Here is an 18817-nt window from a genome sequence, read left to right on the forward strand (position 1 = left end):
CTCGGCTCTGAGGCCTGTCTTGGAGCGGGGTTAAGCTGCTCAAACAAGCGTTGCTTCAGAAGGAAGGACGGAGGAGCAGGCAAATCCGCTCCGCTGATCTCCTTGATGCCTGAGCTTGGTTCTAATTGAGGAGAGGCCGTCGCACACACCAACACACATGGAATATAGGTTTGGTTATATCCATTGACATTGCATTTGTGTTATTGGGTTGCATGGGATAGCAAGCAATGTGCAGAAGGGCTGATGGTCTTTTGGAGTAACAAGCTTGACGCAAGAACAACAACGCAACACTAGGACTCCAAGCTGTCCTCCGAGGTGTTCAGCTACCGACGGATGGACGGCATCTACTCTTCAATCAGTGTCTGTCCATATGTTATTTTGGGCTCCTGCAGGCAAAGGAATGCATTTTTGGGGACCTACCAGGAATGCGAATATATTTTGCCCTACAATAACCATAGCCTTCCAAAGATACTGTGAATACCTTATAACGACTTGACATTTCTTTGATGAAGTTCTATCTCCTATCGCAATGTCTATCATAAAGGTACAAAGATATGGTTCATAAAGTATAATCTGTCAGAATGATTACGTTTTAAAGCTCACGTCTCGAATTAAGTGTGTACAGCCTGATATTTATGTTGACTTTTATTGAAAGGCAAGCAAAAATATTCGGAGATGATATTTTTTTCCAAAACTACCCAACAGTAACAAACACACAGGAAATTGATTAACATATGAACTTTAAATTCCATTTTATGACCTACTTTGTTTCCTAAGAAATCAGGGATGGGGAAAAAGAACAAAGTGAAATGAAAAAAACGTAATTCAAATTTGTCTACGTTCTGCTGGTGAAGTGAGAATGTGACTCTTAAACACATCCCCATTGCCGTTCCTATCACAGGAACCAAGAACCAATCATTTTAGGGCTGGTTGTGAATATTGTTTTCATTTATTATGTTCATGATCGTATAAAACAGACAGGAAATATTAATGTCACAGAAATGAAAATATAACCATAGGCCGTAAAAAAAACATCACTGCATAGCTGCAAAAACTGGGACACACACACACACACACACTTCTTCTAACACAGCATTGGTCAACATTCATTCATCCGAGGTCAATTGATCCGATTGGCCTCAGGGTATTTGTTTGCTCCCATGTATGTAAACCCACGTAGCATCCCCTTGAAGAACATTACATTAGACAGATGTAGAAACTCATCCCTGAGGTGGCGGAAGCGGGAACATAGGCCAGATCAGAGCTCATGTGATCAGTGACCCGGCCCTGAAGCAGAGCATGGCAGAGGGGGGGGAGATCTCATTGTTTTAAGGACATAGGAATCAAACCCAAGCTGTGGTATCCGGACCGCTAATGTGAACATGGACGTGATGTTGTGCATTCTGATGCCGGTCAAATAGGGGATGGATGTTCATGTCCTGTGGGTGGATGTCGCATTAATGTCAATCAATATTTATGTTTGTAAATTATATTTGAAGTGAGTAACATAAACACACACACAAACACACACACACACACACACACACACACACACACACACACACACACACACACACACACACACACACACACACACACACACACACACACACACACACACACACACACACACACACACACGCACACACACACACATTCTACTGTATGCGATAACTCCTACCTGCGTCCTGGCTGGTGTATACGGTCGACCATCCTCCTAAATAAAAGGGATCCGGATCAATAGAAGAAAGCTGCAGACATTACCTCTGTGTTCCCGTTTCAAGTGGAAATCACAAGGCCCCTGTTAAAAGGAAGCGCTGTGATCTCATGCGCTTCGGTTCACTCCTACACTCCTCAACAGAGGAAATAAAGTAAAGTACCAGTCTTCGCAAACCGCCAACGCCTCTTCTCCTGTGGTTTAGTTGAGTGCACGAAAGCACTGAGCCGTTTAACTAGCTTTGGACTGAACTGCCCCTCCAATGTTCCAGGTGCAATGCCGGAGACATACTGTAAAGGCTGGGTTTGATCTGTGGCGCGGGACAGCATCGTCGCAACAGGAGGACGCTACTAGGGTAGGAACGTTGGAAATGCACCTCAGTATATCACACACGTTCCAGCGGGAAGAGAGACGACAGAGATTAATTAAAGGAAGGGTCCATCCTGTCACTCACTCTGATCCTTCCTCTAATTAAGGAAGTACTTTGAAAGGGTTACTCGGTCCATCAAAGGCCAACATAAATCAACCAGCCCTTCCCCCCTCTCCCTTTCTATCTCCCCGCTGTCTTTTTTTTGTCTTTTTGATGTTCCTTCCCAAGCTAATTCATTAAATGTCTTTTGTTTGAAAACCACGCTAGGTAGATATTGAAACCACGTGATGATGCATGCGTGCCTTCGCATTCATGCAGCCCAATTCCATGTGTGTTGAACCCAAAAAACATTGTTCCCATGGGGTGATGAGGGAACATGAATGCCAGACCAATGAGAGACTGGACGGAGGTTGTAGGGGAGGGAGAGAGAGAAGGAGAGAGAGAGAGAGATGGAGAGAAAGAGAGAGAGAGAGAGAGACCAGACACAAGCAAAACAGGCATGGGATCATAAATTAAAAGGAAGAACTGAATGAATCCGAACCATGTTACATGTTGTAGTATATTATTCCAAGAAATAGTAGCAAGAGGGTAATGAAAGGCCAGCAGATAGAACAGGGGAGTGTCTCTGACAAAAAAGTCTGACGCAGGAAGGTTGGGCACAAGAGCCATGCTGGAGATAGCGAAATGTGGGAGTAGGAAAGACCTGCAATGCAAAGAAGTGAGGCAGAGAGTGTGAGTGTATCCGAGGGGTTGTATGCGTGGGAGAGGAAGAGCGAGGAAGAAATGCAGCACTCAGAGAAAACACAAAGATGACATTAGAGGAACAATTGAGGATGAAAAAAGAGAGTGCGAGTGTGTCTCAACAAGTAGCGAGGAGGAGATGGAGAAGACAGAACGACAATTGCTTGTCGCAGAGAGAGAACGTGAAGTGGACGATTGGGAGAAGGAAAGACACTCCGCAAATATGAAAGGGCAAAGAAACCACAGCCCAAGGGTCCTCCCTCCCTCCCTCCCTCCCTCTCTCCCACTCTCCCTCCCTCCCTCCCCACTGCCTAGATCCTCCCTCCCTCCCCCTTCCCTCTCTCCGACTCTCGCTCCCTCAATCCCCCACTGTCCTTTCCTTTCATCCCTCCCTCTCTTTCCCCCAACCTCCCTCTCTCTCCACCCTCCCCCTCTCTCTCTCACACCCTCCCTTCCTCCCTCCCCAACTGCCTTCCTTCGCCCCTCCCTCATCTCTTCCTCAGCCCCCCATCGTTCCTTCCTTCCTTCTCTCTCTCTCTCTCTCTCTCTCTCTCTCTCTCTCTCTCTCTCTCTCTCTCTCTCTCTCTCTCTCTCTCTCTCTCTCTCTCTCTCTCTCTCTCTCTCTCTCTCTCTCTCTCACCACCCCCCCCCCCTGAGTGCCTTCCACCTCCCTCGCTCCTCCCGTCCTTCCTACCTCCCCTCTCTCCCACCCTGCCTCTCCTCCCTCCTCCACACCCCCGGTCCCCTGACCTAAATGGCCCCCAGAGTGCCGGTGCCGGCCCCTAAAGTGGTATTCTGGGTGAGGGACCCGAGGACGGCTCGGGGCGGATTTCCCGGCACTCAACGGAAGAAGAAGAAGAAGAAGAAGAAGAAGAAGAAGAAGTAGCAGTCGATGTTAATCCGGTTAAAGTGACAAACGAGGCAGCCCGCGGCTGCTTGTTCGTCCCCTAATTAATCAGATTCTTACATCGCTCCGTCCCCGAGAGACGATGTGATTAGCATTGACCATGGGAAGATCAAACCACGACGGGGCCCCTCTGAGACATCAGTCTAATTGTTGATATGGCGCTGCACTCTCATGCCTCCGTATCAGACACATCGGCTCGGCTAATGTCATGACAAAAGCATTCCCGTTGGTTCCCGTCGTTGTCTCAGAGCAGCGAAGGACGTTCGGCCTTTCCTGGCCTGTAGCTTCAGCAAGGTGAGAAGAGCAGCAAGAACGTGAGCTGAGCAACAGCTGACGAGCCACCAACACCACAGCGGAGCCACCATCAAGCCCAGCGCGTAGCTGCCTGGTACATCTGATTGGCCGATCCTGGGTGTGTGTCTGTGTGTGTGTATGTCTGTGTGTGTGTGTGTGTGTGTGTGTGTGTGTGTGTGTGTTTGTGTCTGTGCGTGTGAATGGTTATGGTGCTGCCAGGCTAGGCTATGGGATGGAAATACCAAAATCGCTGGATATTGGCTGTAGTCAAAAGTGAACCAGCCAGGGATTTGGTTGGGTCTCTTCCTCGTGTGTTTGCGACAGTCTTGAATTGCCCTTGAGATCGACCGGGCGGTGATCACGGGTCTAATTGTTGACATTGCAGGATTCTCTCCACCATGAATAAATCACCAGTGGAGCAGCAGCAACAGCGCCTGTGTGAAATGGAATTGCTAATTGGAAACTAAATTGGGAGAGGAACGCTACTCGCATGCTGTCTCTGGGGTGTGTGTGTGTGTGTGTGTGTGTGTGTGTGTGTGTGTGTGTGTGTGTGTGTGTGTGTGTGTGTGTGTGTTGGTCATTTGAATGAGGACACACAAGTGTGAGAACTACCTATACTCTGTGTAAATCCTTCCCCCCCTCTAAAGTTGTTACTGAGCGCACTGTAAATGTAATCACTCTGACACGCATGCAGTGAACACCTCAGGGCTGGTTGTTTACACTCATAACCGACTATTGAAGCGGTTTCCCCACTCGATATCTATAAATTTGCTGTGGAAAGTTTACCACAAAGTTTGTTGATCTGGATTTAACATCTAACGTTTCCTCTTGTTTGTCTCTATGCTATCGATTCAAATTTGTATCATGTGGAAAACACTTTTGAAAAACATGGATATTATCTGGATATCTGCAGGGGGATTCTCAGAGCACCTCGATGGCAATGTACTGAAAGGTTGTTCTCTGCCAAAGCTGTCTCGGACCTGGCCTTTGATAGGTTCACCCCCCTCGTGTGTGTGTGTGTGTGTGTGTGTGTGTGTGTGTGTGTGTGTGTGTGTGTGTGTGTGTGTGTGTGTGTGTGTGTGTGTGTGTGTGTGTGTGTGTGTGTGTGTGTGTGTGTGTGTGTGTGTGTGTGTGTTGCTACATCCCTGCGCTTAGGACAAGAGTGTGGACCTCTTGTAAATTTGGCCTTTCCATTTCCTGAAGTAATGCTGCAACTTGCTTTATTTTTACTTTGACGGAACTCATGTTGGCCTTAGGTCTTCCATCATTATTATTAAGACAACAACTTGTCTTGCGTGTGTTTGTGTCTCACTTGTGGGCTACTTTGAATATTTCATTATCTTACCTTACCCACCAGGCGCGGCCCTCCCTACAGGCGGGTCAGGCGGCCGCCTAGAGCGCCATCTAGAGGGGGGGCGCAAAATTTAAAATGCGCGAAAAAAAAAAAAAAAAAAAAAAAAAAATCACTTACTGGCCACGTCTCCCCGTTAAGAACACGCGCGCCCCCCCCCCCCCCCCCCCCCCGTCAACAATCGCTTCACTCCCCCCCCCCCCGTCAACAATCGCTTCATACACCCTCCCCCTCGCCTAGAGCGCCAAATGTGCTGGGGCCGCCCCTGTTACCCACCATTGACTACTAGGTCATCCTTTCAAGCCATAGACCCCCAAAGTGATGCGATGTTATCTCTTAGTTCCAATGATTCCAGTAATGTTAATTTAAGAGTAGATTCAAAAGGGGAGGGAAATGGAATATTTAGAAAGCCCCAAAGCAAGACACATTCATCTAAACTGTGTGCACATGAATAAATGATCAGCAAAGAGGTTAGGGTAGGCTATTAATGTATGCATCTAATAGTCCTCAAACTGAAGGTGGTTGAAATACAAGGGGATCACAGATTTAGCATTCTGAGAAATGTTTCCTAATAATATGCCTGTAGTCCTACTGTGACAGTCAGTCAGGAATGGACATTGAGACCGCTGAACAGCAAACCCAATGCAAATATACAGAAACTGGATTGATAAGAAACAGGTGGCTAAACTAAGATGCAAACTAATGGGTTGTGCAACAGGGTATGCTAACCCTAAACCTAACCCTAACCCTGGCACATGAATACGCTTTGACACCCATAAATTCATCAAATTCACCGATATTTATTTTTGTATAGCCCTCAATCACAGGTACAGTCTCAAAGGACTTAGGCCGTGTATGCATGACTAACCCTGACCCTGGCTCCCCAGGGGGCAAGAAAAAACTCCCTTAATCAGCAAGGAAGAAATCTTGAGGAGGAATGCAGAGCGGGGGATCCCTCCTTCCAGGGAGTGTCAGGAGTGCAATGGGTGCCATACTAGCTGTATACTAGCATCCCTGCCTTTCAAACCACTGTCCTGTCCTGTTCACAACAGCACAGAATCTAACCGAAACACAAAACATTAGTAGCAGTGTGCTTTGAGTCAATGCGGAGAACCTTATCTATCCGATACACGCACGGACATCTGACCCCGAAACGTGAACATTTCCTCGTGTCTCGCCGTCATCTCTCCGACACGGCAGCTCATTACCATTCAGTGTCTAACGGGGAATGAAGTAGCCCATCGATTTGTAGGCATGACTTCTCATTATACATTCATGGCCCCTTCTTTCAGTTGAAATTTCCTAAGCCCGACCAGGCAGAAACCGCCTTGCTGATACGTGGTATAATAAGTGTGTGACTGGGGCTCTTGTCTGAGCCACTTACTACCACCTTGGTCAGTAGGGAGGAGAAGAGAGAGGCTTTTTGCGTATTCTACAGCTCTAATTATTATCGTCAAACCGCGGGTAATGTAATTGAACAGTAACTCGGAAGTTGGAACTGCACTTTATTACAAGGCTTCGTTTGCAAATTATTTCTCTTGGATTCAGTTCCTAGAGGATTTCAACTGTTGGTTAATTTTACTGCTGTACTTTGTATGCTTTACACACACACACGATATACAAAAGACTTTAAAACTGAAGCGATAGCTGCAATTAGCCATTTATACCTGGAACATTAAAATATATGCATGTTCAAAAGTTATTAAATCAATTGATATTAGTGTTGCGTGTGCTCCGGGAGTCTCCTGACCAATGCATTAATGAATACATAATCAAAAGATAAGTGAGGCTAAAAAGTGATTCACATCTGATTAAACGGTCAAGATAAGCAGTGGATTAGGACCTCAGACATAGCTAACGTAGCATAGCTAAAGGCGTCTGCTAAATCACGCTACTGTCTTCCATGGCCTGCGCTTGAGGCTCAGTCAGACGACAACCCTTCCACGGGTATTAATTAAGATTACATTCAGATTCATCTTGTTTACACATTGGACAATGCTCAACATGTTTTTCCAACATGAGTGCCACACGATAGCATCAACATCAGCGATCTAAAGTGTGCAATCATTTTGTTGAGTGTCTTTTAAACGAAATGATTTGGGGTACCTCGCTGGTTCACCGGGTAGAGCACGTACCATTTACAACCAGACCTGTTCCTTTGATGCATATCTTCCTCTCTATCTCCCATACCTTCCTGTCTATCTCACTATACAATAAAAAGGATAAAAAAACGGATTCACTTTACCGGCAGTACACAAATTATTGTCCTGCTATTTTGTTTTGCAAGTGAATATCGTCCAGCTGAAATCAGTGCGGAGTGTGAGATGGTCCATCAAGAGCAGAACTCAAACGAGCATTACTCGTTTAAATCGCTAATGGAGACGCAAATCAACACGGCATGGTTTGATTCGGCACGGATGGAAAAGGGCCACAACAAGCCTGTGTGTATGTGTGTGTCTGTCTGTCTGTCTGTCTGTCTGTCTGTCTGTCTGTCTGTCTGTCTGTCTGTCTGTCTGTCTGTCTGTCTGTCTGTCTGTCTGTCTGTCTGTCTGTCTGTCTGTCTGTCTGTCTGTCTGTCTGTCTGTCTGTCTGTCTGTCTGTCTGTCTGTCTGTCTGTCTGTCTGTGTGTGTGTGTGTGTGTGTGTGTGTGTGTGTGTGTGTGTGTGTGTGTGTGTGTGTGTGTGTGTGTGTGTGTGTGTGTGTGTGTGTCTGCGTGTGTGTGAGGATGCTTTTCTTGCTGCCAGGCTAGTAGAAGGAGTTGTGTGATGGCTTGTTACTGCTCGTCTTGCTGACTGTAACGATTCTCAGATGATTAATGGGTTGTTCATCGCAGGTAGTGTGAGGTGTATGAGGGGTTTCACCGGGCTAGGCCCATCGGATATTCTCGAGCCCCAGCTGCTCTTCAAATTCTGCCTATGCTGGTGCACATGTCCAATACATGGTCGATCAATCGTGGTGTAGGCAATCGTCTGTTCTTTTCAATTTCATTACATTATATTTATTTAGCTGAAGATTTGGTCTGAAGCGACTTGGAATAAGTGCATTAAACAAGTAAAATATAACCCAAAAAGCGCAAGAATCATTCAAGAATTATTCATCAAATAAGCAAAACTAACTGCTTTAAACCCTACACTATTATAGATAAATAATTATTTTTATTGACCAAGATGCAGTCTTAACAGAAGAGTTTTCAGTCTGCGATGGAACATGTGTAGCGTTTCAGCTTTCCTGATGTCACTGGGGAGCTCGCTCGACCATTGTGGAGCCAGAACAGCAAACAATCGATATTTTATAGCGTTCTACAAATAGCGCTGGTGAAGTCAACGACCCAACTCTTCTTATGTTATTCATCTGCAGAAACGCACCAGTGGCGTAGCCACGAACTGTTATCATTGGGGGTTCATAAAGTGTCAAAAACATCAACGGTATACGTGGAAATGTTTGATATCAAACTACTATTACTTACTACCCATATATTTATATTAATTATGCAAATATTCATATAGATAATATTAATTTTCTTGTTGGTGGTATGGTGGCCACTACATGGCATCTCCTGCCCCCTTCTTCTCCTCTTGTCCCCTTGTATTGAAGGAGGATGAAGTCGTTTGGCAGTCGTGAAGCACAAGGGACGCCCTGGGGTGCATGGTTTCATCATGTCCTGGATGTAGGATGGGCAGGAACCCTTTCAAAGAACAGTACCAGTGACTTGAATCGGCCAGCGACCAGCCAGAAGGGAGCTGCAGCAGTCTAGACGAGAGAACAGATGGAACAGACGTATCCCCCTGATGTTATGCAGCATGAATCCTCAGGAGTGGACGGGCGCAGCGATGGAAAGCTGGCCATCCAGTGACCCACCCGTGGGTTCTTCGTTGCATGCACCACAGAGCGGTTGAAGAGGTCGTGGATGGGAGATGCCTTCACTGGGATCAAGAGCAGCTCAGCCTATTCCAGATCGAATTTGAGGTGGTGAGTCGACAGCCACTGAGAGACGACAGCGAGACACGCAGAGACTCATGGGTTGGGCAACGTAAACACTGCGTCACGTCGCACGGCTACCGTTTGTTTCTTCACCCTGAGAGCGGAACGCTGTTTCTTCCATTTTTCCTTTCAGTTTAGTTTTATTTTTTTGTGCAAGATAAATCACATTAAAAAAGATGCACATAGGCATACATAAATGCATGGGTGGAACAAAAGAAACCCCAGAGGGCTTATGAAGGATGCCAACATTACATTAAAATACAATAAGGTAAGGTATAGTTCTTCCATTCTCGTACCTCTACCTCAGTTCTTTCTATTTATCCCTCTTTTAAAAGGTTGATCAACTGCGTTTTTTTTTTTTTTTTCAATTCAAGCCCACAGGGAAGCTAAATTGGGGCGTGCTAATCCCATTGTTTTGTTTGCTGGTTAATGCTAGCCTCCCCATTTAATTAAACCCCTTACCCCGCCTCTGTGGCCTAGTTCTGTTTCCCACAGCTTTCCAACTGAATGTGACCAAGCGGTGAAAGGAACCGCACTGAATTATTAGTACGACTGCAGACATCCATTCATTCTCTATATAGTCAAGTGTATTCATATAAAGAGTTTAGTTGTTTGTTATATTAATGTACCGTAAAATTGCATCGTCGATATGGATCAGCTTTATTTTTTCAGAAATAATGTTTGTAGAAATAATGTCAGTGTGTGGCCCATTACATTGTTTGGGTAATGTGTGGCCAACAAGGATGTTTTGCAGAGACAAGACTATCGTATTTTGACGGGCAGCCAACTTGACGGGACTCAACGGCAAAGGTCTTTGAAACAGAACAGAGTTGTCCTAATTGACCATAGGTGTTTTCAAAGGTTCTAGTCTCGGTTGTTTTAGTCTGGGTTAAAACGCAGACAATTGAAAATCTGTGCAATGCTCCATAATGTCTCTTTGTACCAAATAAAGGATACCCAATGGTATACTTCTTCCTGCAGCACCTTCATAATGTCTTTTTCACTGTCAATATCACAGTTCTACTATAATATAAGGAAGAGGAACAGGATAAGGGTGACACCGAGGACGTTCAAATACTCCGATGTGCGATCTCGTTAGCGATCAGATCGCAAAAACCCTTCAGAAAAATGTTTTTGTCGTGATTTCCAATGGAGAGAAGGGCATCAAAACATTCAATCAGCTTTTATGTAATATGGTTGGTGCATTCCACCTTGCTATTTGAAATCAGGTGTTAATGAGGCTAATGAATGCTTAGGCTAATGACTGCTCATATCAATCAATTAAGAATATTGCAACAATGGCTTGGAAGGAAGGAACTTACTAAAAGCATGATTACTCTCACAGACTGCATGAGTTGTTGCTGATTGATTTTCCATGACGGTAATAATAGAAATGTGTGCAATTATAATAATCAGCTAACCCAAAGGAGGCACTTCACAGGGGTGTGTGAAGAGTTGAACCCAGAATATACAGGGGTTGTGGTTGACATAGCTGGCAATCATTTGTTTGTTTTTCTAAGAGCGATCTTTCAATAAAGAAGAGTGTAGCACAACAATATGGGGGTTACATTGTGATCTGATTGACATCAAAAGATGTGACATCTGTCTATCTGTGTCATGCAGATAAATAACCTCTTCACCTCTCCTCTTTTAATATTCCTATCCTGTGCTCCTACTGTTCGGATGGGAGTGAAAAATGGGAAACATAAGCCAGAACAAATAGATATGAGCAGGACAAACATGCCTTCACGGTTGTAATGCTGCTGGTGTGCGTGGAAGAGGGTGTTTTGCTGAGCTGTGTGGGGTTGTAGATCAATCACAGGTCTTTATCAAACACGTTTGTGTTCATACTATGTGCGCACTGATGACGTATGAAAACCTGTACTTGGGACAAATAATTCACATGATCAGCTTGTGTCTTTTGTGTAGCATCTTGTACTACAACCCACGGAGAGACCAACCCTGCTTTGTGCTTCAGATTGGTAGAGACACCCCCCTTATTAAACCCCCCTGTGTGTATCTATAAAGAAAAGTGTATCGTATAAACCCAGATTGTTTATAAGAACATATTGGTGAGGAGGAGGGAGGGATGTTGGTGAGGAAGATAAAGTGATGTTGGTGAGGAAGAGGAGGGGGTGGTAGTGAGAAAGAGGAGGGGTGGTAGTGAGGTGTAAATAAGGAAGAAGAGGAAGTGTTAGTGTGCAAGAGGAGGGATATTAGCGAGGAAGAGGAGGGGTTGATGAGGATGAAGATGGGTGGTTGTGATGAAGAGGAGGAGATGATGGTGAGGAAGAGGAGAGACTGTAAGTCAGGAAGAGGATGGGATGTTGATGATGAAGAGGATGTGATGGTGATGAGGAAGAAGAGGGTATATTGGTGAGGAAGAGGAGGGGTAGTGGCTGTGAGGGAGAGGATGGGATGTTAATGAGGAAGAAGAGGATGTGGGTGAGGAAGAGGAGGAGGAGGACTGATCTATGGGGATCGGTGCCTCTGACCCGGGCTGTGGGATGGGGGCGGGGGGGTGGGGGGGTCATACTGAGCGTTCGGTAATCAAGCGGTCAGTGGAACCAGGCGGAGAGGGGGAACAGGTGGGGAGCCGGCCTGCCTGCCTCCCCTGGGACTCCCAAGCTTAGCGAACACCCGTCTGGAGGACACGCAGGACAGAGTCCTCTGCTGCTAAAGGGATTGGATAAAAAAATCTCCGCACCAAGAGTTGCCGTAATGCAATGACACTATGTCGATGTGTAGCTGCACTGTGAGTGACGGATCGTTAGCCTCGTAGCATGTTTGCCAAATTTTGGCCAAATTGTGACGTCTAACCTAACTCTGCTCTCCTAACGCTGCCGATTCACTGCGCCTCATTGGCTGTATCCAATTGCTTTATATTCCATTATCACTATCTGCCCCAGTCATGTATTTGACTTAGGATTTTTTTACGCTAAATACCAGATGAACCTTAAAATATGACTTAGGCAATAATGCTATTAGGCTAACGATATTATAAACCACGCTTTGCGTGACAGAAACTGTAAGACGTGACACCGTCATGAGTATAATCGCACACACAATGTGAGACTGAAATGATCAGTGTGAATTGATTTTATTGATTCAACTTACGTGGTCAACATATATAAACCTTTCGTCTACAAAACACGCAGATAATTAGGCACTATTTTTGGCCAGTCGATTATTAGGCTGGCTGTGATGTGCCGGTGGCAGGTAAGACTCGAGGCTAGACTCGTCTCGTAGAGACAACCCAGCCAGAAGCAGCTGAGAATTTAATTGCACCACCAAACAAGGTGCCGAAAATAGTGGCACATTATCTCTGTGTTTGTGGACAAACTACAATCTTGTTGTGTTGTAACGGCCACCTGTTTGAAAAAGCAACTATTCAGAACCCATTGGAAATCTTTGGAAGGTAATTTAAAGTGCAGGCTCCTCACAGGAAATGAAGCTCGGCTAATGTGACTCTTAAAGACAGTGGAAGCGGCTAACAGAAAGCAAATGCTTACCCAGCGAACTTCCCTACTAGACGCACAATGAAGATTTGGAATCAAACGACTCGCCTTGGTATGACAGGCAAATTGCCAATTTACTGATTACTTGTGAGATTCCTTTTAAATATAATTAATAAATCCTTACATATCTTATTCATTTATATTTCAGCAATATTGCCATAGATTGGGTTTCATTGGCAAGGTGTAGCCTAATGCAAAATTATATGACGGTTGCATAATAATCTGTTTAAATTACTTTGGCTAATGGCTAAATCTCCTTTGAAAATGCTCAGGTGCGGTTTTCCTTTGTAGACCTGGGCCCTATAGTCTGTGCTTCTTTTGTAGCGGAGTGACAATATGGATTGTAATTGCTTAGGAGGGGAGACAAGGAACATGGTGCAGATGAGGAGAGAATACAAGGAGAGGAGAGGGTTGTATAGAAAGAGTGGAGCGGAGCCAAGGAGAGGAGTGGAGACAAGGAAAGGAGAGGGCCGTATAGGAAGAGTGGAGAGGAGAGAAGGAGAGGAATGCAGACAATGACAGGGGAGGGGCTTATAGGAAGAGTGGAGAGGAGACAAGGAGAGGAGAGGGGCGCATAGGAAGAGTGGAGAGGAGACAAGGAGACGAGGGAATAAAATAGTAGTTTGATATCTAACATTTCTATGTATACTCTTTATGATTCTGAACAGGCTCGTTCCGTCCATATGGGCAGGTTGGGCAGCGAACTACTTGAAAAAAAGCATGCTCCCAAAAAAAGAGTTCCTCAGTAAACCGTGGCTTCAAGTCTATTTTTAATAACATGGATTTCACATTAACTCTCTATAGTTTCTGTAGCCTTTCCGACTATTTTTGTTGAAGAGAATTTAGAAATCTAAAAACTTGGCCCAGACAGACCGGACATAAACATTATCCAACAAACAAAGGATAGGGGGAAAACTTACAACATACCTTTCTCCCGAACATGGTATGAAAAGAAAAGATGTGGTTGCTCTGAGAGAAACGCTGTGTTTTGTTTCCCATGTCTACTTTTTCGTATTGTTTGCACAGGACAAGGGGATATATGGACCACGGGTGTGAGTGATGTGAAGCATATGTATATATATCTATTAGAATATTATATATATATGTATATATACGTATTCCAAAAACAAATTGTGGGTGTGGTCATGCGCCAGTAGTTTCTGCCCCACTGAAATTTAGGGTCACCGCACGCTACTGATTCTGAAACTATCAACCCCAAATGATAACAATTCCTGGCTACGCCACTGGTCTGTTTCTGTGGATGAATAACAACAATAAGAAAACTTTGGCCATTGACGTCATCTGTCCTATTTGTAGAACGCAAATGCCAGACTGATGACGTTCTCGTTGGTCCAGGCTCTTCTGGGCCGCTGAGTGGCTGTTGCTGACCCTGATTTTTATTCACAACAGGCGAAGGAAGTACTGCAGGGCTCTTGTATTAGAAAAACAGCCCTACAAGACGGTTCCCTTTAAGATTGGAACCAATGCATTAACCCAATGCGTTAGTGAACCCGTCATACATGACAGGCTGAATATGCATCATGCATACCGAATACTGTTGAAGCTCGGAGAATAACTTAAGTCTGCCTGTTTTTTCTGTTTTTCAAACACTTAGGAAACAGACATTTTAGCTTATTCTGGTGTGATCCAAGTGCAAGCATTGTACTGAAAGAATAATGGGTTTGCCAGTTCTACTCTTCTGGCTGAAACATTGTATTTATATAATAGAATAACAATAATTACCACACTTCAGAATCGTTTACGGAATTGCAAGGGAAAAATGGACCCTCAGCCACTCTTTTAATATTCACCAATACAGAAACACAAAATATTACATTATCGTAATTATGTTGAGTAATTCTTTGCTTTGCACAGCAGGAAAGCAAACCCTGTTATTAACATAAATGTTATCTTGAAGGCTGCTTTTTTTTCCCTTTGTCTTATATTAAGAAAGGTAAGGCATTTATATATTATATAAACATGACATTCACCCCCTTCCATGTTGTGAAACGGTGATGACACTTCAACAGGGTGAGAGTGTCTGTGGATATAGAAAAAGTTAAATCGGGAGGCCGACAGCCCCCCCACACAATTCCGTCTGCGGCTCAAGTGTCAAAACATTCCCACACTGTCCAATCACTCCCACCTTTACATTCCCACCAATCACGTGCCCCCCTTGCTTCAGTGTGGATCGGTGCAGAATAACGCGTGCATATATACCTTATACGTCCGCGGTGTCATGTTGAAGCCCTCCTGCGTCCGCTCTCCTCCGGGTCTCGGGTTTGTTCCGTCGCCTACAGCGGCAGCTGTGGCCAGTGGAGACCACACCAGAGATTCTGTCTCACAGCCTCAGCACCTCCCCCTGCATGTGGCCTCTCCACCGAGAAGGGAAGCTCGTCTCCGGGCTGATTTCCTGGCTCCGTCGTACCATGAAGACGAAACCCATGAGGGGGTCTGATGGCAAAAGTTTATTTTGTGCATCAACAAAATTGTGTGAACAAAAGCAAGTCTCTAATGTTTGAAATGGTAGGTAAATGGTCAAAAAAAACCTTTTCGGTTGGATTCAGAAGATTGTAACTGTCAGAGTTCGGAAGTTTGGGGCGAGAAATAGGAAAACAAATAGGGTTGGTTATTGTAGTGCTATGAGGGCAATGATGGATATTATATTTAATGCCTGACAGCAAGGGTGTTTGGTTAAACCAGACTGCTTATCCAAAGGCAAGAGATGAAGAGGATGATGAAGAAAATGAATGAGAAAAACCAAAACAATAAGTATTTAAGACTCGCAGGCTTGAATCGAAGCACACAAACAGGCATCACTCTCTCTCACACACACACAAACACACACACACACACACACACACACACACACACACACACACACACACACACACACACACACACACACACACACACACACACACACACACACACACACACACACACACACACACAGTCACACCCCTTGTGCCCCCTCTGTCTCACACACACAAAGACAAATACACACTGCTAAACACACACACACACTCTCGCACAGTCATGCCCTCTTTATGATTCCCTCTTTCTCGCTCTCTCACACAATGTGGCGTTCTAACGACCTGTCTCTGACCTGTCTATCTGTCGATCGGTCTATCTGTCTGTCTACTTGTCTATCTGTCTGCCTGTTTGGCTATCCGTCTTTAAGATCTTTGAGAAAAAATGAGGCGGCCTTTGAAAAAAATACAAGGAAATTAGGGGAAATAACAAAGGCTACGCGCTATAGAGAAGAAAGACTCTGAAAGAGTCATCACTGCGGTTATCACTTCAGATTATCACTGCGGTGAGCCAAACTGTTGGTATGTTTTCTTTGACGATGACTTATAGCCGGCTAGCATAGTAACAAGGACTAAACAATGTTAACGCCTAATGCTCAGCCATTAGACTGATCTACTGTAGTTTCTAGCTCCTGCTAATATATGCATACTTAATTGGATGTCAGCTAGCTTCCTGAATGTCCCTTTTCCATACTAGGCAATAATGTTGCGCACGCACGCACGCAGGTACACGCAGGCACGCACATGCAGGCAGACACACACACACACACACGCATGCATTCATCTACACATACACTCACACAAAGTGTTCACCAGACAAAACTCACACAATGAGTCCAACATTGTGTAACACACTCAACAGCTGGAAAATAAGTGCTATGTTTGTGCTAGAGTTGCGTATGAAACATCATTACATTACATCATTAATTTATAGGTTCAGCAGGCCTGTGTGGTAGCACAGTTTAACTCTTATTTATTGATTGATTCATCTATTTTCTTCCCCGCCTGCCTTGTGCAATAAATCTGTCACTCACCTGTCCATAAATACGTTTTTGCCGTCCGGTCACATCTGCAGTGTGTCATCATCATCATGGAGATCTGTGAGTCATTAGCGAGCAATGAATTTAGCTTATAACGGACTGTCCATCAAAGCAGCCTGGGGAAAGTTTCCCATGCATTGCGTGGGCTTTGTTAAACTGCGCGCTTAGAAGGCTGTGTGTCTGTGTGCACACTATGCCTCAAGGTTTTGCATTCACGAGTGAACCATCACGTAGGGACATTTTCCGTTCTAAAGTACATTCCAAGGAACAATGTGTTGCTTTGCATTGAGGCGGTGTGTGTGTGTTTCGAGATAAGACGTGGGTGATGAGAATCTAAAAAAGTTTCCCTGACAGCCTCAGTGTCTCTTTACTTTACACAAAGGTACACACACGCACAACAGCCCATATACAAACACCCACGCTAATCGTTTCCTTGTGTTTAGACGTCCATCCTAAACTAGGGTTGAACCCGGATTGCCGTCATCTCATATCCAAGGGCGCCCGTTATGCCGCCAGCTGTTATGTTGATGAGCCATTACGAGTCACATCGAGGTAATTGGATGGATTTTCTAAATCAATACCATTAGGACATGATTCAACCTCACACTGTCTTCGCTAGATGGCGCCCCTGGTGTTAGCTTCACGTATTCAGCAAAGTGGCCCATCTTCTCATTGGAACAACTTCGACACATCCGGGTTGACACTCAAACTTGTGATATCACAACACTAACGGTTTTCAAAATAAGCTTGCAATGTCTGATCAACTTGACACCTAGGGGTCCTTTAACCAGAAGACAATGCAAGTTCAATGCAATAGGAATGAAGATGAACCCAGTGATCTGCGTCAATACATTCAATTTTGCAAGGACATGTTGAATCTTGTTTTTCCAATCAGAAGGCTGATTGGCAAACCGTTAATTGATCTCCATCTCTGGCTTACACACGAAGCCTTCCCATCAGCCCAACAAACCCTTGCTAAAAGCAAAGTGAACAGAGGCATGCGGCTAATCCCAGGGTTTAAACCGATTTATCAGACAGGAGTTTAACGCGTCTAAGTGTCGACACCTGTAATTTTAGCCCCCCGGTTGTGAACACTTTAACCCCCCCGCCCCCTCGGGACATATTTACACGGAGAGCTGTTGACAGGGAGTGGAATAGCCCACCAGGGAGGCCGGCTATGTGTCCGCATTCAGCCCTCCCGGAGCCAAATTCTTGTCGCCGTGGGAGCCTGAACTCAGAGCCCACCGTTACAGTTAGCCATGACTCAAAGGGGGAAGCATAACAACAGCCGGTGAGGCCACAAAGCGGCTCTAGAGACAGGTCCGTGTTCTCCAGGGCGAGGTGGTAAATCGAGAGGCATAACCACTCCACGCCTCCTCTATTCATAGCGCAGCTTTAACGGGGACACCGCACCACGAGACATTCGTGAGTTTTGGAGAATGTTTTCTAAAAATGGCTGATTAGCTTTCCACTTCACAGTTAATAGTTCCTTGCTTTCTTTATCGTTCATTAAGGACATGATGAATTCTCTTTCCAAGTCTCGGTGTGTTTATTAACCGTGTACATCTTGCATTAACTCGGCATCTGTTGACTTACGGGTAACAATTGAAAGAGGTTTTGTTTGATCAACTTTATTCAACTCAAGCAGTGTGACATTTGCTTGCCCAAAACGATCTTGGCTGCCCCATGTGCTACATCAACAGTGTGTCCGTGGACAGGTGACTGAGGTTTGATTAACCCGGGGAGCTCGAGGTGAGGAGGGTCTGAAATGGCTCTTGGAATGCAGCATGTTTTTTCCACATTACATAGGTCCCATCAAAGGACCTACGTATGACTGATCTAAAGACGTCAGGATGACTGATCAATATATATTCTGGTCACGTAGCCTCACTTATAACAGACTGAGATGCCTCATACCAGTTCATCTTTGGTATTGGTGTTCTGTAGGTCCTTTAGGAAATGGAATACAGGACTTCAAGAAGCATTTTTACGTTTATATGCACTTTGATTTGCTTAGACTTAGAAAAAATATTTCCCTTGCAATGACTAAGCAGGAAATTGAAATGCTTGTGGTTTGAAAAACAT

The 18817-nt window shown here is 44.9% G+C and overlaps 1 long non-coding RNA gene across 1 annotated transcript; it reads right to left on the reverse strand.

The window, feature by feature from the left end:
- Window positions 1-1030: 1030 nt before the first annotated feature.
- LOC130381741 (uncharacterized) lies at window positions 1031-17206 on the reverse strand. Its single transcript, XR_008895458.1, has 4 exons — window positions 16727-17206; window positions 15100-15333; window positions 1682-1717; window positions 1031-1439 (listed from the first exon to the last, which is right to left on the reverse strand). It is a non-coding gene; the product is annotated as an uncharacterized LOC130381741 (long non-coding RNA).
- Window positions 17207-18817: the final 1611 nt, after the last annotated feature.

Source organism: Gadus chalcogrammus, chromosome 4, assembly GCF_026213295.1.
Source record: "Gadus chalcogrammus isolate NIFS_2021 chromosome 4, NIFS_Gcha_1.0, whole genome shotgun sequence".
Classification (NCBI taxonomy): domain Eukaryota; kingdom Metazoa; phylum Chordata; class Actinopteri; order Gadiformes; family Gadidae; genus Gadus; species Gadus chalcogrammus.